The sequence below is a fragment of the Lactuca virosa genome, chromosome 8 (assembly GCF_052849685.1).
Source record: "Lactuca virosa cultivar CGN04683 chromosome 8, Lactuca_virosa_CGN04683_v6, whole genome shotgun sequence".
In the NCBI taxonomy this organism is placed as follows: Eukaryota; Viridiplantae; Streptophyta; class Magnoliopsida; order Asterales; family Asteraceae; genus Lactuca; species Lactuca virosa.
The window spans coordinates 82495491-82513114 of NC_136433.1; positions in this window are offsets into that span (position 1 = coordinate 82495491).

Here is a 17624-nt window from a genome sequence, read left to right on the forward strand (position 1 = left end):
CATTCTCTTCCCAATGAAAGGGATTGGCCATAGTCAACCCGGTTGACCAAATGGTAAAGAGAAAGGCTAAGTCTGAGATAGTCCCATTACCAAAGGGTCCATATGTTTATTTTGCCAAATGAGGGCGTTGATTGCAAAGCTGCCAAATTTACCTAAGCATGTTAAAGTCAATAAGTTTGACTCTACATCAGGTAGAGCCCATTATGTAACTCTGTTAAGTTCTATTCTGAGATCCTCATTACATGATGTGACTGGGTCACATGTTGATGTTTTAAGAATAAAAGAATAGAGAGAAATCTTAAAGGAAGTATATGCTGATTCTGATCGCGAAGGTGAATTTCGATCGCATCAGAATTTTGAGCAGTTGCTTAAGAAGTTATGATATATTGCTAAGGAATAGATAACAACAATTTTCCATGTGGATTGTAAGGATAAGTTTTTCCGCAATGTTTTAAAATAAAAGAAAATTGTTTAATTTTATTTATTTGAAGTATCCTTACAATGACATTTGTGGAAAATTGTTGCTTATATGATTCCACTGACAGCAATATTGGAAAATGGATTTGATTCTTTCATTTGTGGTAGTGTCTAAATTTACCAAATCAGGAAAGTTCCTCATCACCCAAGTTTCAATTGGACCGAAACTTGGAATCATGCAAGTTGAATAGTATGATGAATGAGAACTTTCAAGCATTGGAAAATCAAGACTAATTACTTGTTCACATGGATGTGTGAGTCAAGTGAAGGACTAAAGGGATCGAGTACACATTCTTGTGCACTGGTCATGTCCACCACAAAGCTTGTTAAGACTATTTGATTTACTAAAGTTTAGTAAATATGGTTATACTTACAAGTTTTAGTATAATTCTGAAACATTAGAAAAGTCTCAATGTATGGCAGAACGAATGGGAAGAATCAAATTAGGAAGAAAGATAAAAGTTTCTCAAATCTGAAAAGATGGGAGAGTACTTTAGTATCATGTTTGTGATCATCTTAATGATTTAGAAATCATATCACAATTAGTCCTCTAAAGGTCATCTTAGTGCATTCTTATGACTAAGAAGAGGAGTCATGAATTGTTGAAATGGTTAGATCAGGAAGATGAGTCATACTTCGTTCCAAAACAATTCTTAGAGTCATACTCCAAGATTGTAACTTGAGTGACATATCTTAAAGAAAGGTTTAAAACACTTGTCAAATGTAAGAGTAAAAGTGTCCTACTCTTGTACATTTGAAATTGGTAAGTTGTGATGCTTTGGATAAAACAAAGACCAACTAAGTCCAATTGTGTGAAGTGTTTGTCTTGATAAAGAATCCACACTATCTCTTGAATATTTGGCAAGATAGTCTTATATGTCAAGAGGATAGTGGGAGTCTTAAAGATCCTAAAAAGAATTTCAAGAACTAATCAAGAATAAAACCTGAGGTTCTTCACTAGCACACGACTTGAGGTTTATAACCTATCGTCTTGACATATTTTGTGCCCATTCCAGTTAAAGTTGGCTTTGCATAGGATATCTGAAAGTTCTCAATTGGTTGCATAACAACTTGGAAGCAATGGCAGGCCCTGTACTGCCAGGTGGCAAGAAGTTAAGATTGCATAAGTTCAGTCCATATGAGTTTGGATTTGTCATTATCCTTGTCTTGTGACTATGGTTTTGACGATTCACATGGATAAGAACACATACACCATAAAATCTAAGGGTCATATGTTTTCCCTCCGATTCATGAAAATGATGGTGAAGAAACACTTCCACCAAGTAGATTTGAAGCAGATGGCAAAAGGTCTAAACAATTGAGACTATGATTACGACATCCCTTTTCATAGTTCTGAAATTGTTTAGACACACATGCATGCTATCTAAGGAAAGGTGTATGATTTTGATAAAGTTTTATCAAAGCATCTCGTATCAGAAATCTGAACTTTGGTAAGAAAGTCAATAAAGTATTGATTTCTAGAAGTCCAGCTGATTTCTGAGTACATGTCAAAGCTAGTGGGAGCATAAGTGTTATGCTAATAATCATCATGTTAGTGGGAGCATGATAATTATTGTTAGTGTTACAAGTTAGCAATGTTAATTATAGAAAACAAAAGTTTCAATTCGTGAGGCTGCAGGGATTGAAAAAGTTGTTTTGCTATAATTAAGGGAGAGGATATACTTCATTTCAGTTCTAAAGGCTTAGATTGAGACCTTAATCATCTTTAGTCAAGAATATAAATATGAATTTCATGTTGGATTGGTTCAACTTAAGGAAATTCTATATATTGCGTTCTCAAAATTCGATTATGATTACGGCATCCCTCTTCATAGTCAAATTTTGAAAACATGGCAAATAAAAATATTGTAGCAAAAGACTGGTCTAGAATCATGTCTTTATGTGAGACATCGTGAATCGTGTACCATTTTCTTTGGGTACAGGATCGATTGCATGTGCTATAATATTTGTCATTTCTAAATTTTTCCAAATGCCCAGAGGCATTAAGAAGGGAAAAGGTCTAGAATTGGATATGACTAAAATGATTAAGCAATTATCGAGGACAATCTGAGGTTTACCAACGATTGGTTGCTCAGGGACAGTTGGAAGTATAGTGCTAATTTTGGAAGGACCATATTGACATATTCTGAAAAGAGGCATCTCTTATTCAGAAGTGATAGTCAAAATGAGAATATGGAGTTGTCTCCATAGGTGGAAGTTATTTGTGTAAGATTAGAAAACTTAATGCAAGAAGCATGTCCAAAGCAATGTACTTTGAATATGAGACTTAGTTTCCATGGAGTTGATCTCCATTGGAATACCTTATAATGACTGTTGACAAGTCTTTGTGACTTTGTACATATTCATTACAGGAGGGTCAGTGCATATAAGTTTAAAATCTAAACAGATTTCGATAAATGATAGGAATTTGAAATTCTCACATTTTTCGATAAGGATTTGGGAGTGTGAAATTAGAATCATTGAAATTATGTTCAATGGGTTTATTTCACAAAGTAAGGATCATAGACAAACATAGAGTGCATACTTGGTGTATGGCAAAGCTATTGTTTAAGAAAAACATAGTGTACATGCTTGGAGCATGGGACAACTAGTGTTTTTAATTCAAGTATAAAGTTGATAAAACCGAAACAATGACTAATGAGTAATCAGTATGGTGATAAATAAAAGTGTTTATTTATATTCATAGGGTTTGATACCATATTTGATTCATTTATTCTTGTGTTTCACTTTGCATGTTTTGACTTCCAGAATAACTAAGTCGCTCTTCCTGAATGATTAAGTTATTCAAACCATCCACAGTCGGTCATATGTTGGAAGTATATATGAATCAAGACTGTCAAGGGTTGGTTTGTAGAGGTCCAAGTTGGTGGACAAAGTGGTGCTACAACACTCATGAGTGCTCATAAGTTCTGAGTATTGGATTCAACCCGCGCTCATTTGAATCACTTCATGGATTTTATCACAAGTGATAATGAGACGATAATATCTTATATTCTTCAAACCTAGAGATATGAGTTGTTACTATGAGTTGGTTATACATTGATTGCACGAAAACGCATTTGGTAACTCGATGTTATAAAACGTGCATTTGTGTATGATTCAACAAGTAGTAGAACAAGCCATATGAGTCGAAGTTTATCCATTCCTTTTACCTTCGGGATAAAAGCGATATCTGTGGGCCCCTCGATGATTTAGCGATGACACATGTGAGTGCTTGGCCAAGCCAGGACTGATTTGATTTGTTCAATCAGTCAGTCATCATAAATCGAAAATCGGGAAACAACAAATGGACAGAGAGAATGATTATAATCCATGTCTCAGTCCATATGATATCTAGAATGGAGGAATATATGATCCCTTATCTAATGGACAAGTCATTGACAAGGTCAGAGTTCGACAGCGGCTTTAAGAGCTACGATTGCCAGTTAGGTTTTGAAGTCATACTCAATAATAGTTTTAGACTTATCCAAGTGGGAGACTGTTGGATTAATGTCTAAGTCCATAACTATATTTGGTATGTACTTGACCCGACCCGGCATGGTCCATTTGGGTTGCACTTCACCGGCACAATTTATATGGATAGTCTTTTGAGAATAGTATATTTATGATTTATATTAATATATTATAAGTTCTAATATATTAATATGGAATCATATTATTTAATTAGTATTGATCAAGAATTAATTTAGAATTAATTAAGTGATCAAAAAGAACTAATTAAATATGGACTCTTATATATATGGAATGGGCCAAGTTCATTTAGGTTGGGCTAAGCTTTCATGGATGGTCCATGGAGCTTTTAACCCATGGATCCTATGTAAATGAAAGGTCATGGGTATTAGGGTTTACATGGATGTAACCCTAATCCTCCATAATATATAAAGGGGTCCTTGGCTCACAAAATTGACACAAGTGTGTGAAAATAAGAGTGGGTCGATTTTAGTGTGCATACATATTCTCTCAAGTTCTTCCAAGGTGTTTTGGTGATTTGTGATTCCATTTGAGGCTTCCACACTATTGGGGCTAAGCTCTTAAAGCTTGAAGACATCAAGCTACATCAAAAAGTATGTCATCTAACTAGAACTTTGTAGTATAGGTGCTTCATAATATGCTAGTTAGGATGAAACCTTGGAATAGTTAATATTTGCATGTATAATAGAGAAAACATAGATCCAATGTTTATAGGGTTGCATGTACACCATAGGAGTGTTAGAATGCTCAAAACCCAACAGTGGTATCAAAGCCAGGTTAGTGTTTTCTGTTATATTGATGCAAATGTTTTATTTTCAAAGTTGGAAAAAAAAGGAAAAAAACATGACGTTTGTCAAATTTTAAGATAATTACTTGTTTTTGTGAAAAACTAATTATTTGTAAAATTTGAATCATTTGCTATATGAGTTGAACTAGGTCAAATTTAGTAAAAGATAAAATGATATGATTATTTTATTAGTTTTAAAAGTTTGATCTAAAGAGTTTTTTGAAACCTCCATAAGTTATGGATATGAAAAGGTTTTTAAAAAAATTGATTCAAAGTTTTTTATGGAGTTACAAAACTTAGTCTTAATGTTTTAAAGAATTCCATAACTTGTTCTTAAGTTATGGAACATGAAAAGTTTCATCATAAAACAAGTATTTAACTCCATAAGTTATGGAATCCAAAAGTTTTCAAGAGTTACAAAACTTGCCCTCAAGTTTTGGAATTTGGAAAAAGTTTTTTTTATGATAAAAAAAAAAAGAATTGAATTCTAAAACTCTTGGGTTCATAACTTAAACAATTAATTAAATGGTTTTAATTTTGAATTTAATAATTGGAATTATGATGTTTTTATTGAATAATTCAATTAACTCTTATGGACTTTATTAATAGATAATTAAAGTGTTTAATTAAAAAAGAATTAATAATTCCATAATGACATGGTTTAAATTTAATTAAATTAAGAGTATAGTTTAATTAATAGATTAAACCACCAAGTATTTTAAATGTCTAAAATACACCCTTATACTATTATAATATTAAAAGTTTAATATATTCTATGCATAAGAGCAAGTCGTATTACCATTAGTAGACCTCATTCACGAAGCCGGTCTATAAGGGGGGGTATAAGGTTATTGCTTATAAAATGGCAGTTTAATGGGTGTCCACTCTCACTCACCGCTTCCTTGACCGGTGGAGGGTCGTTAGCCGAACAGGTAGGACAAGGACTATAATTCTCCCTTCATTATAAGTATAATGATAAATACTAAGTAACTAAACACTTATAAATTCCCAATCTTAGTTACTTAGGAAAATGTGAATAAGGTGCTAATCCATGAAATTACACTTTGCACTTTGTTTAAGCTGTTAGTGGAGCGTGTGTGGTTAACCGGCACACTAACCTGGACTTAACAAGGTAGGCAAAGGGTAACTTAATGTTTATCATAGTATCGTTGGAGCGTGTGTGGTTAACCGGCACATCGATTGAGGGGTAAATATTAAGGGTACCAAGTATATTTGCATGGTTACTTCACATCTTGTTTTGTGATCCTCGGCATCCCAGTCACAAAACCTGAAGGGCACACTCGAGATTGAAACATGCCATTGAAAATTTCAATGAATCTCAAAAGAATCTAGGAGTTTCAAAACCAATTAAAACCTAATAATACATTTCGTTTATCTTGGTGGAAATTGGTGAATCGTCATTCACCTACCTTCAAATATTTTATAGCTTGGATTACGACATCCCTCTTCCAAGTTATAAAATAGTTTGTTGGGTCCTAGCCTTAATATATCATATTGGGTGTTATATTAAGGACTTAAATCAACTTTACGTGAATTTCTCCCATTGTTGATGTCTGGTTTAGACAACAATGATCTTCCCAAACCAAGCTTTCCTAATGAATATGACTTCCCGAGTTTGGCTCATGGAAGTCATACTTCTCTTCCTCCACCTCCTCCAATTATTCTCCGTAACCCACAAGTTCAATGTCACTCAAGCCCTAATGGCAAGCAAGGTCTATGTGTGATCACATCTTAGAGATGAAGTCACATATTGACAAGCCGGGAGAGTTGGGTGTCAAAGTCTTGAGAAAGTTGGATGTTCAATCACTTTCTAAGTCACATAGTGAGTTCCTTTGGGACTACTATGAAACAGACTATGACATGAACCTTAATGATCATATCTATTTGCTTGGTGCTGCTGAATCAGCAATGATTTGGAACGATGGTAAAGTAAATTTGATTAGAAGATCAACTTCCCAAAAACTTTATGGACAGTGACAATGGTGACACTGGAAATCCAGAAAAAGCATTCTCTTCCCAATGAAAGGGATTGGCCATAGTCAACCCGGTTGACCAAATGGTAAAGAGAAAGGCTAAGTCTGAGATAGTCCCATTACCAAAGGGTCCATATGTTTATTTTGCCAAATGAGGGGCGTTGATTGCAAAGCTGCCAAATTTACCTAAGCATGTTAAAGTCAATAAGTTTGACTCTACATCAGGTAGAGCCCATTATGTAACTCTGTTAAGTTCTATTCTGAGATCCTCATTACATGATGTGACTGTGTCACATGTTGATGTTTTAAGAATCAAAGAATAGAGAGAAATCTTAAAGGAAGTATATGCTGATTCTGATCGCGAAGGTGAATTTCGATCGCATCAGAATTTTGAGCAGTTGCTTAAGAAGTTATGATATATTGCTAAGGAATAGATAACAACAATTTTCCATGTGGATTGTAAGGATAAGTTTTTCCGCAATGTTTTAAAATAAAAGAAAATTGTTTAATTTTATTTATTTGAAGTATCCTTACAATGACATTTGTGGAAAATTGTTGCTTATATGATTCCACTGACAGCAATATTGGAAAATGGATTTGATTCTTTCATTTGTGGTAGTGTCTAAATTTACCAAATCAGGAAAGTTCCTCATCACCCAAGTTTCAATTGGACCGAAACTTGGAATCATGCAAGTTGAATAGTATGATGAATGAGAACTTTCAAGCATTGGAAAATCAAGACTAATTACTTGTTCACATGGATGTGTGAGTCAAGTGAAGGACTAAAGGGATCGAGTACACATTCTTGTGCACTGGTCATGTCCACCACAAAGCTTGTTAAGACTATTTGATTTACTAAAGTTTAGTAAATATGGTTATACTTACAAGTTTAAGTATAATTCTGAAACATTGGAAAAGTCTCAATGTATGGCAGAACGAATGGGAAGAATCAAATTAGGCAGAAAGATAAAAGTTTCTCAAATCTGAAAAGATGGGAGAGTACTTTAGTATCATGTTTGTGATCATCTTAATGATTTAGAAATCATATCACAATTAGTCCTCTAAAGGTCATCTTAGTGCATTCTTATGACTAAGAAGAGGAGTCATGAATTGTTGAAATGGTTAGATCAGGAAGATGAGTCATACTTCGTTCCAAAACAATTCTTAGAGTCATACTCCAAGATTGTAACTTGAGTGACATATCTTAAAGAAAGGTTTAAAACACTTGTCAAATGTAAGAGTAAAAGTGTCCTACTCTTGTACATTTGAAATTGGTAAGTTGTGATGCTTTGGATAAAACAAAGACCAACTAAGGCCAATTGTGTGAAGTGTTTGTCTTGATAAAGAATCCACACTATCTCTTGAATATTTGGCAAGATAGTCTTATATGTCAAGAGGATAGTGGGAGTCTTAAAGATCCTAAAAAGAATTTCAAGAACTAATCAAGAATAAAACCTGAGGTTCTTCACTAGCACACGACTTGAGGTTTATAACCTATCGTCTTGACATATTTTGTGCCCATTCCAGTTAAAGTTGGCTTTGCATAGGATATCTGAAAGTTCTCAATTGGTTGCATAACAACTTGGAAGCAATGGCAGGCCCTGTACTGCCAGGTGGCAAGAAGTTAAGATTGCATAAGTTCAGTCCATATGAGTTTGGATTTGTCATTATCCTTGTCTTGTGACTATGGTTTTGACGATTCACATGGATAAGAACACATACACCATAAAATCTAAGGGTCATATGTTTTCTCTCCGATTCATGAAAATGATGGTGAAGAAACACTTCCACCAAGTAGATTTGAAGCAGATGGCAAAAGGTCTAAACAATTGAGACTATGATTACGACAACCCTTTTCATAGTTCTGAAATTGTTTAGACACACATGCATGCTATCTAAGGAAAGGTGTATGATTTTGATAAAGTTTTATCAAAGCATCTCGTATCAGAAATCTGAACTTTGGTAAGAAAGTCAATAAAGTATTGATTTCTAGAAGTCCAGCTGATTTCTGAGTACATGTCAAAGCTAGTGGGAGCATAAGTGTTATGCTAATAATCATCATGTTAGTGGGAGCATGATAATTATTGTTAGTGTTACAAGTTAGCAATGTTAATTATAGAAAACAAAAGTTTCAATTCGTGAGGCTGCAGGGATTGAAAAAGTTGTTTTGCTATAATTAAGGGAGAGGATATACTTCATTTCAGTTCTAAAGGCTTAGATTGAGACCTTAATCATCTTTAGTCAAGAATATAAATATGAATTTCATGTTGGATTGGTTCAACTTAAGGAAATTCTATATATTGCGTTCTCAAAATTCGATTATGATTACGGCATCCCTCTTCATAGTCAAATTTTGAAAACATGGCAAATAAAAATATTGTAGCAAAAGACTGGTCTAGAATCATGTCTTTATGTGAGACATCGTGAATCGTGTACCATTTTCTTTGGGTACAGGATCGATTGCATGTGCTATAATATTTGTCATTTCTAAATTTTTCCAAATGCCCAGAGGCATTAAGAAGGGAAAAGGTCTAGAATTGGATATGACTAAAATGATTAAGCAATTGTCGAGGACAATCTGAGGTTTACCAACGATTGGTTGCTCAGGGACAGTTGGAAGTATAGTGCTAATTTTGGAAGGACCATATTGACATATTCTGAAAAGAGGCATCTCTTATTCAGAAGTGATAGTCAAAATGAGAATATGGAGTTGTCTCCATAGGTGGAAGTTATCTGTGTAAGATTAGAAAACTTAATGCAAGAAGCATGTCCAAAGCAATGTACTTTGAATATGAGACTTAGTTTCCATGGAGTTGATCTCCATTGGAATACCTTATAATGACTGTTGACAAGTCTTTGTGACTTTGTACATATTCATTACAGGAGGGTCAGTGCATATAAGTTTAAAATCTAAACAGATTTCGATAAATGATAGGAATTTGAAATTCTCACATTTTTCGATAAGGATTTGGGAGTGTGAAATTAGAATCATTGAAATTATGTTCAATTGGTTTATTTCACAAAGTAAGGATCATAGACAAACATAGAGTGCATACTTGGTGTATGGCAAAGCTATTGTTTAAGAAAAACATAGTGTACATGCTTGGAGCATGGGACAACTAGTGTTTTTAATTCAAGTATAAAGTTGATAAAACCGAAACAATGAATAATGAGTAATCAGTATGGTGATAAATAAAAGTGTTTATTTATATTCATAGGGTTTGATACCATATTTGATTCATTTATTCTTGTGTTTCACTTTGCATGTTTTGACTTCCAGAATAACTAAGTCGCTCTTCCTGAATGATTAAGTTATTCAAACCATCCACAGTCGGTCATATGTTGGAAGTAGATATGAATCAAGACTGTCATGGGTTGGTTTGTAGAGGTCCAAATTGGTGGACAAAGTGGTGCTACAACACTTATGAGTGCTCATAAGTTCTGAGTATTGGATTCAACCAGCGCTCATTTGAATCACTTCATGGATTTTATCACAAGTGATCATGAGACGATAATATCTTATATTCTTCAAACCTAGAGATATGAGTTGTTACTATGAGTTGGTTATACATTGATTGCACGAAAACGCATTTGGTAACTCGATGTTATAAAACGTGCATTTGTGTATGATTCAACAAGTAGTAGAACAAGCCATATGAGTCGAAGTTTATCCATTCCTTTTACCTTCGGGATAAAAGCGATATCTGTGGGCCCCTCGATGATTTAGCGATGACACATGTGAGTGCTTGGCCAAGCCAGGACTGATTTGATTTGTTCAATCAGTCAGTCATCATAAATCGAAAATCGGGAAACAACAAATGGACAGAGAGAATGATTATAATCCATGTCTCAGTCCATATGATATCTAGAATGGAGGAATATATGATCCCTTATCTAATGGACAAGTCATTGACAAGGTCAGAGTTCGACAGCGGCTTTAAGAGCTACGATTGCCAGTTAGGTTTTGAAGTCATACTCAATAATAGTTTTAGACTTATCCAAGTGGGAGACTGTTGGATTAATGTCTAAGTCCATAACTATATTTGGTATGTACTTGACCCGACCCGGCATGGTCCATTTGGGTTGCACTTCACCGGCACAATTTATATGGATAGTCTTTTGAGAATAGTATATTTATGATTTATATTAATATATTATAAGTTCTAATATATTAATATGGAATCATATTATTTAATTAGTATTGATCAAGAATTAATTTAGAATTAATTAAGTGATCAAAAAGAACTAATTAAATATGGACTCTTATATATATGGAATGGGCCAAGTTCATTTAGGTTGGGCTAAGCTTTCATGGATGGTCCATGGAGCTTTTAACCCATGGATCCTACGTAAATGAAAGGTCATGGGTATTAGGGTTTACATGGATGTAACCCTAATCCTCCATAATATATAAAGGGGTCCTTGGCTCACAAAATTGACACAAGTGTGTGAAAATAAGAGTGGGCCGATTTTAGTGTGCATACATATTCTCTCAAGTTCTTCCAAGGTGTTTTGGTGATTTGTGATTCCATTTGAGGTTTCCACACTATTGGGGCTAAGCTCTTAAAGCTTGAAGACATCAAGCTACATCAAAAGGTATGTCATCTAACTAGAACTTTGTAGTATAGGTGCTTCATAATATGCTAGTTAGGATGAAACCTTGGAATAGTTAATATTTGCATGTATAATAGAGAAAACATAGATCCAAGGTTTATAGGGTTGCATGTACACCATAGGAGTGTTATAATGCTCAAAACCAAACAGATGACCCATATCGAATCCACTCCATGCGCTATCTGTGGCAACTCCATGATGAAATCCATAGTAATCTCTTCACATTTCCAAACGGGAATGTCTAACGGCTGCACCTTACTGTGACGTCGCTGATGCTCGACCTTGACTTTCCTACAAGTCAAGCACCTCTCTACATACCAAGCTACATCCCGCTTCATACATGGCCACCAATAATCGAGACGGAGATCTCTATACATCTTTGTCGCTCCAGGACGAATAGAGAATCTCGAATTGGTCGCCTCCTCCATCAGAACCTGTTGCGCACCACCCCTGTTTGGAACCACACCCTCCGATGAAGGGTCAATAATCCCCGACTATCATAATCGAAGGAAGCCATCTGTCCCACAATGTGCTCACTCTTCTAGTGCTCTTCCTTCATAGCCTCAATCTGAGCTTCTCCAATTTGCTCCAACAATGGGGTAATCATTGTAATTCTCAAACATAAATCCCTGATCGGAGCTGCGACTGCCTTACGGCTGAGAGTATCGACCACCACGTTGGCCTTCCCCGGGTGATAAAGGATCTCACAGTCATAATCCTTCACCACATCCAACCGTATGTGCTGCCTCATGTTCAAATTTTGGCTGATCTATCAAATACCTCAGGCTCTTGTGATATGTGTAGATAGTACAGCGGGCCCCATAGAGGTAATGTCGCCAAATCTTAAGGGCAAACACTACTGTCCCCCAACTCCAAATCGTGTGTAGGGTAATTCGCCTCATAAGGCTTAAGCTGCCTCGACGCGTACGCAATTACATGACCGCGCTGTATCAACACTGCATCTAAACCCTTGATTGAAGCATCACATGCCACAAAATCCTCCACACCCTATGGTAGGGTCAGAATCAGCGCCTCACACAATTTCTGTCTGAATGTCTCAAAATTTGTCTGTTGCTCAGGCCCCCAACGAAATGTGACAGCCTTCTTTGTCAGTCTGGTCAAGGGAACCACTATCTTGGAGAAATCCTGAATGAATCTGCGATAGTAACCTGCTAATTCAAGGAAACTCTGATTCTCATATGGAGACCTCGGAACCTTCCACCTCATATATATATATATATATATATATATATATATATATATATATTGTATTTATGCTATTAGTGTAGCTCATATTATTTTGTTTAATTGGCCAAAGGCCCATCTCTTGTACTTTGATATAAATATGTTTTAATGAAATGCAATATGGTTCATGGGAAATTATTGGATTAACATGGTATCAACCTAACCCTAACCGATCCCTCTATCGACGTCTCCTGCTTCTTTTCCCTCCTGTCATCGTGCTTTCTTCTTGTCTTCATCTTCTCTTCAATATTGTCAAGTGATTTATCAAAACTTCCTCTACAATCAACATTAAGAATGTTGTTCCACTAGTTTTGGACCTTGATCGTATGAATTATGATCTTTGGAGGGAGCTATTTGAAACTCCTTGTATTGGTTTTAGGGTCGATGATCATCTTTAACCCCCCACCAATAAACCCGACACTTCTACTCCTAAAGACGAGACACCGACTGCTGATAAAAAAGAATGGACCAAAGTTTATTCTATTGTTAAATCTTGGCTATATACCACTCTCTCTCAATCTCCTCTCCAAATGATTTTGAAAAAGAAGTCCATTGTATATGGTATTTGGCAAGACCTAGAAGATCTATTTTGCACCAACAATGAAAACAAGGTCATACAAATAGAGAATGAATTTTGCAACATCACCATGGGTGATTCTTTTGTGAATGATTACTGTACACGAGCCAAAACAATAACCAATATGCTTGATAATCTCGGGTCCCCCGAAATGTAATCTTGTCTCATATACTCTTAGTGGATTAATTAACAAATTTTACTACATCGCCACTACCATCCGTTATTAGAAACCTTTCCCCTCATTCATGGAAACTAGAGCTATCCTTGTCATGGAAGAGCAACAAATGGCTCAATATCAACACCGCAAGTCACTCACACTAACTTTGATCATTCATCATCTTCTACTATTCTTCTCACCAACGGGACTCAACAAACTCAAAATAACTGGGGCAACAATTATCGGGGTGGTAGATACGGTTTTGGAGGTTGCCAAAATGGGGGCCAATTCAAAGAAAATCAACAACAACAAACAACTTCTTCAAATGCGACATGAACTTTTGGGTGGTATCCTGTCCAACAGTCCAACTCATCTGCATCGCCAGGCTTGCTTCCTCTCCCAACATCTGCGGCCCAACAACAATATATGCCTCAACAACATTAACAATCTAGGCCTCAACAACACTCAACCCAATCTCAACATTATTTCTTCGGACCTCCATCAACATCAGGCCCGCCAGTTTAAGCTTTTGTTCAGCAAGCCCAACAACCCTTTTTTTCACACTATCAGCCTACAACTCTTCTAGAAATGTTTAACACAATGACACTAAATTCTCCAAGAGATGAAGGGAGGTACATGGACACCGGTGCGACCTACCACCTCCACGCAAATCAATGTATTCTTAAAACTATTTCAAATAATTGCAGTGATTTTTCTTCATTTGTTTTGGTAGGTGACTGTTCTTCAGTTCCTGTAAGTAAATTTGGACATTCCTCCATTCCAAATGATCTGTATCGTACCCTTGTTTTAACAAATATCTTTATCACCCCTCAAGTTATTAAAAACTTAATCTTTGTGCGTCATTTTACTTGCGACAATATGGTTTCTATTGAATTTAACCCATTTGGTTATTCTATGAAGGATCTTCAAACCAACCAAATTCTCATGCGATGTGACAGCATCGGTGACCTCTATCTGATCACATCCTCATCTCCTCAAGTTTTCTTCTCATTTGCTCCGTTCATTTGGCATTTGCATCGTGGACATCCTGGCCGTCAAGTTTTCAAGACTTTAGTTGATAGTTAGTTTATTTTGTTCAAACAATAATAAAATCGTGCATGGAAAATCAACACGTGTTCATATCATTTTCATTTTATATGTTTGGTTTCCTCGCGCTGGATGTAGTGGAACTTTTTAATAGAGTAGAACGGATCATGCATAACAATGTTATATCTCCTACATCTATGGGTGTAGTCTTCAAAAGAATTAACTTTACCATACAATGTTGCTCGTTTTCCATCTCACTCGTTGTATGATGATAATTAATATAAAGTTTTAAATAAGTTTATGTTGATATTGTCAAATTGGTAAACATGTTAAATTACCGTTCATTTTGTCTACTTATATTTCTACATCTCCCTTTGATCTTATTCATTCTTATGTAAGGACCTCTCCGGTTGAAAGTATTAGTGGCATAAAATATTATGTTATTTTCCTTGACAACTTTTCTCATTTTTTGTGGGTTTATCCTTCACGTGCAAAATCAGATGTTTACTCTAAAGTTGTTCATTTTCGTTCTTTTGTTCAAAACCAATTCAATAAATGACATTAAAAGTTTTCCAATGTGATAATGGTGGTGAATATGACAACTCTCATTTTCATTAACTTTGTGAAACCAATGGCATTCAAATGCATTTCTCATGTCCTCACACCTCTGAACAAAATGGTAAATCCGAACACATGATGCATACCATTAACAATATTGTTTGTACTCTCTTGTTTCATGCTCATCTTCCACCCAGGTATTGGGTTGAAGCTATTCAAATGGTCGAACACCTTCTAAATATTCGTCCATCCACCTCCATTAATAATGATACCCCCTTTCACAAACTTTATGGCATCAAACCCACTTATCATCATTTGCATACTTTTGGATATCTTTGTTTTCCTCACATTGTCACCTCTTATAAACTATCCCCTCGTTCCACTCCATGCGTTTTTCTTGGATATCCCACATATCACAAAGTACCATTGTCTTAAAAATGACCATCTAATCCGCAAAGGGTCTTGTGGACTTAGTCATGCCTTCTTGGAACTTATGTGTCATCAACCAATAGCCTGATGATGACTTTTTTCTCCAATTCATTTTTTTATCTATAATATTTTTTCTTTGTGAAAAAAGTCAAAAAACCAACAATGTTAAATTTTAATTATGTACAAAATAAGCATAGTCATGAAAATTTGATTTTTATTTTTATATAAAGCAACAAAAAATATATTAAAAAAATAATAAATATTTAAGGGATACTTCTACTTACTATAACAACGTGTTTGTAAAAAATATTAGTTTTTTAAGTATTTATATTTTAATTTTAGAAATATTTATTTTAATAAAATATAACAGAAATTCTAAAAAGAAAATGAAGAAGTTCTTCATCTTACTATTTTAGTGAGTTGGTAAAAAAAAGGTACTTACGTTTTGTTTAAAGGAATCCAAGTTTTTATAAAAACTTAAAAGTGAAAAATGACCTGCATGAGATACAAAAAGTATTTGTACATATAAAATCGTATTTGTACATATAAAATCGTATAAATATGTATTTGTACATATAAAATCGTATAAATAACATATTAAAACCGTATTTAATAATAATAATAATAATAATAATAATAATAATAATAATAACAATAAAAAATAAAAAATGACCTGCATGAGATACAAAAAGTAAAATGTTTCAGGAGAGTTTTCAAGCAAAACTTCTTAGTATAGTGGTAAGAGAGCTGGTTTCCTAGGAAGGAGACTTGGGTTCGAAACTCCTTAGCTCCAATTTTCGTTCCATGCACGTTTTTTCCTAAAAAAGCCAACAACGATGACGTGGCCACGTCAGGTTCGACTCAGCAGTTTCACCAAATCAGCTAAGGGGTGACCGACCATCCAAGGTAAAGTTCGGTTAGGGGTAAAATTATACCAATTTTCCGGTATGTCGGGGCTTTAACACACCTAAAAACAGACTTAGGACATAATCGAACATTTTGTGTTCGAAACTCCCTAGCTCCAAATTTCGTCACATGCACACTTTTCTTAACAAAGCCAACAATGCTGACGTGGCTTGCCACATCAGGTCCGACTCAACAGTTTCGCCCAATCAACTAAGGGGCGACCGACCATCCAAGGTAAAATTCGGTTAGGGGTAAAATTGAACTAATTTTCCAGTATCTTGGAGCTTTAACGCACTAAAAAACGGACTTAGGATATAACTGAACATTTTATGTAAAATTTGGGTCTTTTATGTCAATAACCCATATATATTTGTCAAAATCTAATTAGTTAAAAAGTGTATTTGATAATATATGTAAGTTACAAAAAAAATATACTAGGAATATACTTTTTAAAGTAAAAAAATAAGGTTAAAAAATGGAGTAGGGTTGGAGATGAAACACTGTTTATCCTATTTTTTACTCTATTTTTGGAGGAAAAAATGGAGATGAGTTGGAGATGGTCTTAGTGAGCTGATAAAAATAATTCAAAAATCTTGTTGTTAAGGATACTTACATTTTGTTTAAAGGAATCCAAGTTTTTATAAAAACTGAGAAGTGAAAATATTTATTCTCCAAATAAAAAATCATTTTTATAAACATTTAGAAAAGAAATGGTCAAAATAAAAGTCATTTTGATATCATACTTTAATTTTAATAAGTATTATTTTTAATTAATTAATTATTTTATTAAATATATATATATATATATATATATATATATATATATATATATATATATATATATATATATATATATATATATATATATATATATATATAGAGAGAGAGAGAGACTTTGTTTCATAATATTTTGGATCATAACAAATTTTAGATCATACAGTTTTAATTTATAATATTTTGGATCAAAATCTAAGAATCATAATAAAGTCTTTTGAATCATAATAATATCATTTCCAAACCAAATAAAGTCTTTTACTATAGGTTTTTATTCATAATTATTTTGATTCATAACATTTTGAATCATATTATTTTGGATCTTAACATTTTTGGTCATATTGAACAATATAACATTTTTTGAACCATAGTAAAGATAATAAGCATGTTGAATAATAACTTTTTCTATTTATAAACTTACTAATATTATGAATAGAAGAACCTGTTAAGTTTTCATATTATTTGGAAACAATTTTTTTTATTTGTGTTTTTTATAAAAATGAAACAAAAATTAATTGTTTTATGACTATGCTTATGTTGTAGAGGATTTAATTTTAAGAACTTTGT